Here is an 11715-nt window from a genome sequence, read left to right on the forward strand (position 1 = left end):
GTTTATCTTCATAGCACATTAATCCCAAATATCTCCTCACTGCCCTCACTGATACGTTCGTCGTATGTCCCACATTGATTTCTGTGGATATTTCCCGCTGTGTTGCTCTCGGTCGTTAAATGAAGGACGTCAACCACTGCGTTGTCCGTATTGGTAGCTCCGAAAGAACAGATACCATCTTAGTATATATATAGTTAAGATTTACCGGCCACTTGACCATCTTCTTCTTCTGTGCGAATGCACAAACAATGCCTGAACTCTTATGGGAATCGGCAACGCGCCGTGAGTAATGAGTATAATGGTTGGGGGCACTACGAATGTAGTGCGGGACAATACGTTGAGAATGTGAGTTTCGCAGGAGGCGTACCAGAAATAAATCCCTGCAGTCGTGCTATGCTCTGTGCCCTCGGTGGCTCAAATGGATAGAGCGTCTGCCATGTAAGCAGGAGATCCCGGGTTCGAGTCCCGGTCGAGGCACACATTTTCATCTGTCCCCGTTGACGTATGTATGTCAACGCCTGTTAGCAGCTAAGGGTGTTCATTTCATTGTAACTTTCTACGTTGTTCCATTGAACTCCCTGTTGTGTGCTGGTCGGGTGGGTCCATTGACTGTCTGTCGGTTGCGTTGTCGTCAGGTCGAGAATGGTTGGGCCGACTGCCTGTCTCACCTAAGCGAGCGTTAGAGTTTGAATTCCAGGCTGACCCTCGGAATCTTCTGAGTGGCGTTGGGTGTACTGCCTTTTCTTATTAGTTCTTGTTGTTAGTATCAGTATGGCTCCTAGCCGATTTTTTAAATGAAGGTTGTTTTGCCCTGAAGGCGTAAGTTTGTTTGGACCTTCAGCCCAATTTAAGAACTATTTTAATTAAAGCCTTTGGCTTTTTTTTAAAATTTAAGTTTGTTGAGTCTTAAGTGATGGGCCTTCAGCCGACTTTGAAGTAAAGTTGTTTTGCTCTTAAGGGCCAGATTGTTTGGGCCTCCGCCCTAAATAAAAACTGTTTTAAGGTAAGGCTTTTGGCCTTGTAAAAATTTATTTTGATGGGCCTTCGGCAGAATTTTAAATTAAAGTTGTTTTGCTCTTAGGGTGTCAGACTGTTTGGGCTTTCAGCCTGATTGAAAGAACTGACTTGAGATATGGCCTTGTGCCTTTTAGATTTCGGATTTTGGTTTGAGTCTTAAGTTATTGGCTTTCAGCTGATTTTAAATTAAAGTGGTCTTGCCCTTAAGCCATCAGATTGAATGGCGCATTCAGGCAGTAATTAAGTTCCAAGAATTAATGCTGTGTTTTTTTTTTAAATTTTCTTGGCTCTTGTAATGTTTGGTCAAATAAATAAGGTTGTATGTTCGAGTGGAACTGACAGCCGCTTATTTTGGCCCCTTTCCACAAATTAAACTACCTGTCATGTCCTGCGCATTTAGCAGGCCTATTGTATATTACCTGTCATTCCCTATAGCTTACCTTTATTTTTCTAAGCAATTCGAATATCTTGCACCATTTTACATTGTCGTACGTTTTTCCAGATCGACAAATCTTATGAAGTTGTTTAGATTTTTCTTCAGTATTGCTTCTATTATCAACCGCAAAGTCCGAATTTCCTTTATGGTGCTTTTACATTTAGTATGTCAAACTGATCGTCATGTAATACATCCTTTCTTTTCCTTTCTTCTGTGTATTATTTTTGTTAGCAACTTAGAGGCATGAGCTGTTAAGCTGACTGTACGATAATTCACCCACGGTATCATCTTAGGAATTGTTTGGATGAAGTTTTTCCGAAAGTGTTATGGTATATACCCAGTTTCATGTATTCTACACATCAACGTGAATAATCGTTTTGTTGCCACTTCCCTCTTTGATCTTAGAAATTCGGGTGGAATGCTATCGGTCCATTCTACCGTATCTGATCTTAAGTCTTCCAGATCTCTTTTACATCGTGGTTACAGTACTGGACTCCTGTATCTTCCGTATCGACTCCTCTTTCTTTTTCTGTCAGGTCATCAGATAACTCCTCCGCCTCACCGAAGCCTTCAATGTATTCTTTCCACCTATCCGCTCTGTACTCTGCATTTAACAGTGGAATTCCCGTTACGCTCCTAATGTTATCGCCTTGCTATACTTTCTCCCTTTATGAGTAACAGAATATTCGCCATTACTTTCTGAAACTCAGAACTCAATTAGTCTTTCTTATCTCCCATTTCTAATACCAAGCACAAAATTTTCAGTAACCTTTACCTCTAGTCTTTCCGCTACAATCACATTCCATTCCTCTATCGACTAATAGATTTTCATCTTCCTTTACTTACTGAACTGCCCATTCAATATCCTCAAATACTGTTAATCGCTTGCGCCGTTGGAATTTATACCTGAATTATTGTTGTCGATATTGGTTTCCTGTCCACTCGGTTAAGAACAAACGTGTCATCGAATTGTTAACAGTAACCCAATCTCTGCGCTACCTTTCTATTCATAACGATCGCTATTCCTATTACACCATTTTCCGCTACTGTTCATACTGCCCCCACATTCATCTGACCAGAAATCCTTTTCGTTATTTCCATTTCACTTCACTGACCACCGTTATGTCTAAAGTGAGCCTTTGCCTTTCCATTTTCAGATTTTATATCTTGCCTGTCACGTTCAGACTTCTGACATTCCACGCCCCGATTCGTAGAACGTTATCCTTTCGTCGGTTATTCAGTCTTTTTCTCATGGTCACCTCCCCGAGGCCCACTGTACTCTACTATATGTGGAAAATCATAGGGGAGTCTGGGAGAAACTGCCGAGTCTCTTCCCAGAGATCCAAATGGAGGACAAATCCGACATTTTTTTGCCAATGGAGAGATCATCAGGACAACTTTTTCTATTACAGGCCACATGACCTGGGAGCATTATGTGTCATTAATGCGATGGTTTCCTTTGCCTTCGGCATCCTCATGCCGACGATAATTGATGATTTCTCATCATTTTCGGGGCAATTTCCTACCCCAAGAACGAGAGAGTGCCGTGAACGTGTGTCCGCCATCTTTGACAAGGTGGTTATCAGAATGAGGGTGACTTATTATGTCGGAAGTTTTCTGCCTCCATTGCTGATGAGTTTCATTCAACATGTAAGCGTTGGCTTGGTTTAGAACCCAGGACTGAAGACGCTACCTCTACACCACACGTCTAGATACCAATACAGTAGTAATAATTTACGTTGTCGATTTCTACGAAAGTACTTTACTTCACCGTGTGTCGTTGAATATCAAAAGAAGCAGTTCTTATCGTATCATAAAGAATATAGTAAATATCGGGAGAGGTCTCCGTTGAAGTTTTCATAGGTACTTCCAACCCATATTTGGTGAACGGAGTTATCAGAGACTGACTGTGATCTATTTTATGTGGAAAACACATGAGGGTGTCGGGGCAACACGGTAGAGTCACTCTTCTTACGTTTCCTTAAAGCACACCGGATCCACTACTGGAGAACAAATTGCAATTTACATCATCTCTGTTGCCTTTTAGAAGAAAAAGAGTAGTCTCTGAATACTGGTATAATAGTCTTTCCTCGCTAAACCGAGTATATCTATTTCTAAGTTACTCATGTTGGCAGTTGTTCCTGATTCGAATTCAGGAATATTTACTTCATCCTACCTCGGGCATGAGTATGTGTCATCCCTAGTGTAAGTTAGTTTAAGTTAGATTAAGTAGTTTGCAAGTCTAGGGACCGATGACCTCAACAGTTTGGTCCCATAAGACCTTACCACAAAAACCAATTTTTTCCGTAACGTCTCCGTTGTTATCGCGCAGCAAGGGTACGGTTTGTGCCTTTCCGCTGACAATCTTTGCGTAAGATTCCCTGGCAGATTTCGAGACAGAGTTTAGTTGTGGAAACTTAAAATGATCTCACACTGAAGTTCGCGGCAAGTTTCGAGTTTCTGAAAAACTTGGCTATCTTGGGGATTTTGCGTCTTGTGAAATTTGACATACTTTTTTCGTTGCTTATACAACAGTGTTGTGACCTGTTTTGTGAGGCATGGAGGATCAATACCACGTCTCAATCGGAACCAACATCGGGTCCGATTGTGCAGTGTATGGTAATGGTAGGGCGTTGCAGTGCAGATTGTGCTGAGAAATAATTTTTTAAAAACAAATTCGATATGCTGCGCTGTTCGCGTGTTAATCACTATTGATGTCAAAAAAATGGTTCTGAGCACTATGGGACTCAACATCTATGGTCATCAGTCCCCTAGAACTTAGAACTACTTAAACCTAACTAACCTAAAGACATCACACAACACCCAGTCATAACGAGGCAGAGAAAATCCCTGACCCCGCCGGGAATCGAACCCGGGAACCCTGGCGTGGGAAGCGAGAACGCTACCGCACGACCACGAGCTGCCGACAATTGATGTCAGCTAATCAGGCCGTTGTGCATGCGAATTGGAGCGTCCCGTCAGACAGGTCGACAAACGTGCTCTTCGTTTGGTTCCCTAAAACGGATTAAGTGAGCGATAACAAAATTGGACATGGGTCGATAGTAAGGATCGAACCCAAGCCAACGGCTGAGCAGTGTTGTGGACTATTATCGAAGATCTAAGAACAACTGATTCTTATTGTATCAGGAGGGTCATTTGAATCTGAGCGCGCAACCATCTAGGTAACTTCTAGTTAATTAACTCGGAAACGGTGAAACGTGTCGAATTTTTTTCTTAACAACAGTTTCTCAGTACAGCCTACTATCCAACACCCATACAAACTTTTCAGACTATTTGCGACCACCCCGTATACTGGACAGGACTCATCCAGTCATGAAGGAACGCGAAAAGCTACAAATTCTTCTGGAGAATAGAACACTATATCGAGCTTCAGATTCTTTCAGAGGTTGCCAGACATCGAAAAATTATCATAACAACGAGTAAACGTCTTATGTATGAAAGGCCTTTTTAGCACGTTGATAAAGACCCACGTCACCAGTGTTACCAACTTCAAAACTGTAACATCCTTCAATAACTTATTTATGATGAAAATGTTGATCGTGGTAGAGCTGTGAACGAACTACTCGAGCTATAAAAACTCTGCTGGGCATGGAATGAAAATATTATAGGTCCAAAGGTGTCTGGTCTAGTTGTAGTTATAAACCTCGACGCAAGGGTAAGTTCATTACAGGCTGTCACGGTTGATACTGAGTGAAACTTTGTTTTCCTCGATATATGTCGATTTCCAAGATGTCAAAGACAGAAGTGGGTTAGGAGTTTATCCCCGGCAGTCGATATATTGGATTATTATCGATTTTCGGACAGCCTTATAAAACTTGCCTACGGTTTCTATACACTACTTAAGCCGAATGCCGGAATATTTTTTTAAGACAAATTAGGATTTACTACGATTTTCTTGTACATTCCGAGCTCGTAATCTAAGACTCATCTCGTTGACGACACATTATTCTTTAATCCTCCTACCTTCTGTTAACAAGTGGTTGTATGAAAGAACAACCACTAGAATCCCGGTAGAGAATTTGAGCCTTTGTCAGTAACTTAAAAGCACGCAGAGAGGTCTGAAGTAATTGGTAATTTGTTTGCTCATATGTCTATAGCCACCGTAGATTTTTCAAACGAAAAAATTGTTTGTTATTTGCTGTACAGATTTCAGTTTATTTACTATAGGCCAGTTTCGACATCTTTAGTCATTGTCAAGCAACATTAAGATAACATCTAATCAACATGCCACAACAGATGTAACACAAAAATCAGTTCAACAGTCCAAATGTGGAACCACTTATAAAAATTAAGCCGTTCTCTATTGAATAAATACACAACGTTTATAATGCATGTAACAGAACGATATACAATGTAACGAGTACATATTTGACATCCAACCACTGACAATCAACATCATTTCGTACATGAACATAACCTTATTCCCTCGACAAGTGCAGACACAGACTGCATGAGAGTAAGGACAAAGAAGGCGACCACGATACAGACGTTGCCCAGTCAGGCGATAAGAATGTACACTACTGGCCATTAAAATTGCTACACCACGACGAAGATGTGCTACAGACGGTAAATTTAACCGATAGCAAGAGGATGCTGTGATATGCAAATAATTAGCTTTTCAGAACATTCACACAAGGTTGGCGCCGGTGGCGACACCTACAACGTGCTGACATCAGGTAAGTTTCCAACCGATTTCTCATACACAAACAGCAGTTGACCGACATTGCCTGGTGAAACGTTGTTGTGATGCCTCGTGTAAGGAGGAGAAACGCGTACCATCACGTTTCCGACTTTGATAAAGATTGGATTGTAGCATATCGCGATTTCGGTTTATTGTATGGCGACATTGGTGCTCGCGTTGGTCGAGATCCAATGACTGTTAGCAGAATCTGGAACCGGTGGGTTCAGGAGGGTAATACAGAACGCCGTGCTGGATCCCAACGGCCTCGTATCACTAGCAGTCGAGATGACAGGCATCTAATCCGCATGGCTGTAACGGATCGTGCAGCCACGTCTCGGTTCCTGAGGCAACAGATGGGGAAGTTTGCAAGACAACAACCATCTGCGCGAACAGTTCGACGACGTTTGGAGCAGCATGGACTATCAGCTCGGAGACCATGGCTGTGGTGACCCTTGACGCTGCATCACAGACAGGAGCGCCTGCGATGGTGTACTCAACGACAAACCTGGGTGCACGACTTTCACAACGTCATTTTTTCGGATGAATACAAGTTCTGTTTACTGCATCATGATGATCTCATCCGTGTTTGGCGACATTGCGGTGAACGCACATTGGAAGCGTGTATTCGTCATTGCGATACTGGCGTATCATCCGGCGTTATGGTATGGGGTGTCATTGGTTACACGTCTCGGTCACCTCTTGTTCGCAATGACGGCACTTTGAACAGCGGACGTTACATTTCAGATGTGTTACAACCCGTGGCTCTACCCTTCATTCGGTCCATGCGCAACCATACATTTTAGCAGGATAATGCACGACCGCACGTTGCAGGTCCTGTACGCGCCTTTCTGGATACAGAAAATGTTCGACCGCTGCCCTGGCCAGCATATTCTCCAGATCTCTCACCAATTGAAAACGTCTGGTCAATGGTGGCCAGGCAACTGGCTCGTCACAATACGCCAGTCACTACTCTTGATGAACCGTGGTATCCTGTTGAAGCTACATGGGCAGCTGTACGTGTACACGCCATCCAAGCTCTGACAATGCCCAGGCGTGTCAAGGCGGTTATTACGGTCGGAGGTGGTTGTTCTGGGAACTGATTTCTCAAGATCTATGCACCCAAATTGAGTGAAAATGTAATCACTTGTCAGTTCTAGTATAATATATTTGTCGAATGAATACCCGTTTATCATCTGCATTTCTGCTTGGTGTAGCAATTTTAATGGCTAGTAGTGTACTTTACTAAGTGCGTAGCCCGGTGCATGGTGCAAAATACCCGTTGCAGGTTGCCTATCTGACGGCTTCCAGGAGCAACAAATATTTGATTTTCAATAATTCGCGCAATAACTGATGGAATTTAAGAATCTGAAATCCTGTCATAATCTATTCAAGAGATGTACACTGATATGACGAAAGTCATGGGATAGCGATGTGCACATATAAAGAAGGCGGTAGTCTGACGTACACAAGGTATAAAAGGGCAGTGCATTAGTGGAGCCGTCATTTGTATTCAGGTGATTCACGTGAAAAGGTTTCAGTAGTGATCATGATGTCAAGATTCACAGTGTCAGCAGTGTGGCGAGAACTCAAAATCTGAGGCATTATCTCTCACAGCAGACAACGTAGTGGCCGACGGTCTTCACTTAACGACCGAAAGCAGCGGCGTTTGCGTAGAATTTTCAGTGCTAACAGACAAACAACACTGCGTGAAATACCCGCAGAAATAAATGGCAGCAGACGACCGACTCTAGTGACGTTGTTAATAGTACGTCATCGCCTGCTTCGCCTCTTCTGGGCTCGTGACGACTGGAAAACCACGGCCTGGTCAGATTAGTTCCACTTTCAGTGGTAAGAGCTGATGGTAGAGTTCACGTGTGGCGTAGGTGCCATGAAGCAATGGACCCAAGTTGTCAAAGAGAGCATTGGTGATGGCTCCATAATGGTATGTGCAGTGTTTACTTTGAACTGACTGGATTCCCTGATTCAACTGATCATTGAGTGGAAATGGTTATATTCGGTACCTGGAGACCATTTTCAACCATTCATGAACTTCATGGTCTCAGACAACATTGTCGTTTTTGTGAATGACAATGGATGATGTCTCCCAGTACAACTGTTCGTGATTTGTTCGAAGAACATTCTTGACAGTTCGAGCGAATGATTTGGCTACTCAGGTCGCCCGACATAAATCCCAAAGAACATTTATGGGATGTAATAGTGAGGTCAGTTCGTTCACAAAATCCTGCACCAGCAACACTTTTGCAGTTGTGGGCGACTATAGAGTCAGCATGTAACAACAACAACCGTACATATAATAATTTTTCTTCTGATTTTCGATGAATTAATGTAAGCAACGTTTTGATTTCATTTCTTTTTCTTTTCGTGTCATTATGTTAAAGAAAATGTAAGCAACTTTCGATGTGAATATTAATATTTAAGTCAAATTTCAAGAAATGCTATAACAGAATTAAAGTGTAACACATGTTGAATCTATTGTGACATGTTTAAAATTGTAATTGTGCGCCTGGCCCATACGTAGGCAATGTATTAGGATATGTGGAATGTAAAACCTTTGGTGAATACCCTATCTGTAGGGGAGCGGTAAAGGGTGGATGGCAGGCGAGCGCAGGAAAATACACATGGGTGCGGCACGGCATAACGGGCTCAGCAATACAGTCGGAGTTGGGCATCGGTCTGAGGAACACGTTCCGGATTGAGGAGGCTATCCTGGAAAAAGTGGCTTCATTGAGCCTCGGATGTGCCGTTTCCGACGACTATACAGCATGGCTATATTCTATAGGCATTGAATTGAAAAGGATTGCGACGCTAAGAAGAAGCAAAGTGCCGATACAGCAAGAGCCATAGCTGTGATTGTATGTGTGCTGTGCGCCTCGCCATCTCGCTGCCCGCCAACCGCCACATCGACACGAACAGGTTGAATCTTTAGAATTGTATTCGTGTGGACCAGTGTTAATTTTGTTCCTGACTATTCAATAATAACTTAACTTTTACCAGAATTGCCCTATCAATTAATTATCCTCATCACTAACAGAGATAGGGTCCTTTCCGCATGTTGTGCAAACCGAGTGTCCCGAAATGAAGATTTAAAGTTTATGTTAAAAGGAATTACCTGCAGAACTATCTATGCTAGAAAGATGTTTAAGGAGCTTTATTGTTAATGAAAATATAAGCAAAGAACTAAGGTCTATCAAAGTTGGAAGATAATTTTGGAATTGGTTTAGTAATGAAACTTAATTAATTTGAGACAAAAATAATGGTAGTTAAATGAGGAAGTAATAAGACAAAATGAGCAGTAACTCATATTTTGTAAATCTTGAGTGCTTAATGTTTCCAATAGTCAATAGTTTCAACACAGTGATCATAACAGTTTCAGGGTCCCCCCCCCCCCCCCTTCCACTCTTTTCTTTTCTTTTCATTTAAATTCTGGAGTGTACTGAACTGATTTGACCTGCAAAGTTAAAGTCAATATAAAACCTAAATTTGTCAGTGTTTACTCTTATTAAAATTGACAGTGTATGTGTGTTTCAAAAGTGCTATTTCTAGGGTGATCTATGCCCGATTTCAGTCGGATCAATAGACAAAATGCTGTTTGTAGTAATCATTGTACTGTAATGTTGTGTATTTATAGCTTGTCCAAATTAGTACAAAAAGGGAAAATATTAGTTCAGTAGATTTTTCTGGTTCTAAAATTTACCATATAATGCAGTATTACCACGTGTTGTTATGCTGGTACGTACATCCACTTGTACAAGGAAAAAACTCACTTAATGCCTTATTAGGCTGGCGACCGTATTATTAACAATTGGTAGCATCTGCTGTGTATGTTTCTTGCCCGTCCGAACGTGTAGTTGCACTTTAGACTTGCTTGACGTATCATTGTTGTTACTGAGTGGGCGTAAGTCTGATTTTGCCTCCATTCAGGTACACGCGGTGAACATATTTACTAAAACCCTTTCTTATAAGGTGAAGCCCGTCAACTTATCATAGTACAGGCTTTAAAGAGTTAACGTACGCCCGAGCGTAGACGTTACAAGCATGGCTCATTATTTCTGCAGGATACTTCCGATGACATGTTCAGTCCATGCAAAGTCGAATTGCTGCACTACTCTATGCAAAAGGAGACCCGACACGATATTAGGAGATATCTCATGACCCTCAGTGAGTTCTCCTGTTAACGGTTTAACACAGTAAACAAGTATTACAGTTAGAAACTGTCTCGAGGCAGCGAAAATTACGACTATGTCCATCCAGTATTTGAAAATTAGAACACTTAGTGACTTCCAGCAAACTTTAAAATTTCAAACCTCTACGAAACTTTTTCTCGCTGACATCCCCCACAAGAAGATAACATGAATAAATAGTTAATCGCTTGCTACATTTTCGTGTTCAGCAGTAAAACCTCAGCATCAGGCACGACGTTTTAATTTATGACCTCTTTTTTATTAACTCTGTTACTGGGAGAAGAAATTGACAGAGCAGTGAAACACCTAAGTAGAAACAGGAGCGCTCGATCAGACAACTGAGATCCTTGATGGAACATACCGTGACGATACAATTCCAGCTGCCACGGAATATATGAGACGGACGAAATTGTCTGATACTTCAAGAAGAACGTGATAATTTTAATTAGAAAGAAGACAGGTATTGACAGGTGTGAACATGACCTCACCATGATTTTAATAAATCATTGCTGCAAAATAATGACACGATTTATTTACATAAAGACGTGACAGCTGGCAGAAGCCGTCCTCTGGGATGATGAGTTCGAGTTTGGAAGAAATGTGGGTATACGTGCCGCAATACTGACCCTGTGACTTATCGTAGAGGTTAGGCTGAAGAAAAGAGACATCAATTTTATACATTTGTAGACTTAGACAAAGCTTTTGAAAATGCTGAATGGAATGTACTATGAAATTATGAAGCTAGCAGAAAAACAGTACAGGGAGCGAAAGATTGTCCACAACTTGTACGGAAACCAGATGCAGTTTCAAGAACCGATGGACATGAAAGGGAAGCAGTGGTCAAGAAAGGAGTGAGAGAAGGTTGTTGTAGCCTATCAATTGCACACATCTCACACCATCACGGAGCCTCCACCAACTTGAACAGTCCCTTCCTGACATGCAGGGTCCATTGATTCATGAGATTGTCGCGATACCCTTACACGTCCATCCGGTCGTTACTATATGAAACGAGACTCGTCTGATCAGGCAACATGTTTCCAGTCATCAACAGTCCAATGTCGCTGTAGAAGGGCCCAAGCGAGGAGTAAAGCTTTGTGTCATGCAGTCATCAAGGATATACGAGTGGCCCTTCGGCTCCGAAAGCCCATATCGATGATGTTTCGTTGAATGGTTCGCACGCTGAAACTTGTGATGGTCCAACATCGAAATCTGCAGCAATTTGCGGAAGAGTTGCGCCTTTGTCACGTTGAACAATTCTTTTCAGTCGTCATTGGTCCCGTTCTTGCAGGATCTTTTTCCGGCCGCAGCGATATCGGAGATTTGATATTTTACCAGAGCCCTGATATTCAAGGTACACT

The 11715-nt window shown here is 42.1% G+C and overlaps 1 non-coding gene across 1 annotated transcript; it reads left to right on the top strand.

The window, feature by feature from the left end:
* The first annotated feature begins 402 nt into the window (after window positions 1–402).
* On the top strand, window positions 403–477 carry Trnat-ugu. Its single transcript has one exon. It is a non-coding gene; the product is annotated as a tRNA-Thr (tRNA).
* Window positions 478–11715: the final 11238 nt, after the last annotated feature.

This window comes from Schistocerca piceifrons, chromosome 7 (genome assembly GCF_021461385.2).
Source record: "Schistocerca piceifrons isolate TAMUIC-IGC-003096 chromosome 7, iqSchPice1.1, whole genome shotgun sequence".
NCBI lineage: Eukaryota > Metazoa > Arthropoda > Insecta > Orthoptera > Acrididae > Schistocerca > Schistocerca piceifrons.